Source organism: Suncus etruscus, chromosome 4, assembly GCF_024139225.1.
Source record: "Suncus etruscus isolate mSunEtr1 chromosome 4, mSunEtr1.pri.cur, whole genome shotgun sequence".
Lineage (NCBI taxonomy): Eukaryota > Metazoa > Chordata > Mammalia > Eulipotyphla > Soricidae > Suncus > Suncus etruscus.
Window position 1 is genome coordinate 133,197,776 of NC_064851.1, and position 1,475 is coordinate 133,199,250.

Genomic DNA, 1,475 nt, shown 5'->3' on the forward strand with positions numbered 1-1,475 from the left:
TGTTCAGGGAATCGGAGCAACACCACAAAGGATAATGCATATAACTTGCATGCAGTCAACCTTAGTTCAATCATCAGTATCCCATATGCTCCCCTCCCCCTCCCAGCCTGCCAGGAGTAACCACTGAACGCCGCTGGATGTGACCCAAAAAAAAAAAAAAAAAAAGGCATCCCATATGGTCCCCCAAGAAGCCAGGAGCAACTTCTGAGCGCATAGCCAGGAGTAACCCCTGAGCGTCACCGGGTGTGGCCCAAAAACCAAAAAAAAAAAAAAAAAAAAAAAAAAAAAAAAAAAAAAAAAACACTAAAGTTGCAATGTTTACTTTTTAGGACCAAGAGGGGTGGGCAGGGACAGATCCAACCCTCAAAGGGTCAAAGCAGCAAGAAACCTGCCAGGACCAAGCGCCTGCCCTAAGGGTCACAGTAGCCTCTCCCATTTGGTCTCCTTTTCGACTCTCAGGCAGGATGTACCCCTCTCTTGACTCCTGCTCCGGTGTCTACCTCTACCACCAACGGCAGTGGGCAAGTGGCCGGTTGGCCTCTGCCATCTTATGCATGTCGTGTTTCCTCTTGACTATGGGGCCCTTGTTGTGGAAAGCTTCAATCAGCTCATGTGCCAACTTCTCAGGCATCAGTGTCCGCCGGTGCTTCTTATTCCGGCACTCGGTGATCATCCACTTCATGGCAATAAAGTGCCGCCACCAGTCCCCCAGTGGCACCGGAACCTGGTAGAAGTGGTTGCCCTTGAGGATGGGCACCAGCTCGATCACAGGCTCACAGTTCTTCAGCGCCTAATGGAAGATGGTGTGGGTTGCGCTCAATGCTGGCCTGATTCTCGGCAGAAGCTGCATGGTACTTTTCAAACTGTTTCCTCTTCACAGTTTCCAGAGTCCGTGCCATGAGGGACTTGGCCAGTGTTTTCCTTCCGCTCTTCATCATCATGTTGGTGAATTTACTGATCACTGGGTATTCAAACACGGAGATGGTGTTGGTGGCAGGGGCAACTTTGAAAAGCTGCGTCTTCTTGAGCTCCTGCTCACACTTGTCTTTTTCGTTCAGCTTGGCCAGCGGCTTGGGATAATACTCCTTGTCAACCTGGGGGGTCCTTGTATTCAGGCCCATAGCGGCTCCACATCACCTGGGTCAGCCCTGGAAGCTGCCAAACAGCGCCCGAAAGCCCAGCGCCAGGCCCAACCACCCTGGCACAGTGTTCACTACGGGCGCAGCCATCTTGGCTGGCCATAAAGTTATTTTTTAAAAAATAAAAAGTATATATATAATGTATTATATTATATATGCAATGAAATACTATGCAACTCTAAAAGAGAACAAAATCATTCAGTTTGCAGTAAAATAGATGGAGTTAGAGGACATCATGTCAAGTCAGAAAGAAAGGGATAGACACAGAATGGTCTCTCATATGTGGGACTTAAAGATACACAGAAAAGTAGGAATAAGGATCCAAAGGCAACATAT

At 48.2% G+C, this 1,475-nt stretch overlaps 1 pseudogene; it reads right to left on the reverse strand.

Annotated features, from left to right (window-relative positions):
- Positions 1-304: 304 nt before the first annotated feature.
- Positions 305-1,229, reverse strand: LOC126006867 (28S ribosomal protein S7, mitochondrial-like; annotated as a pseudogene).
- Between the last annotated feature and the right edge of the window lie 246 nt (positions 1,230-1,475).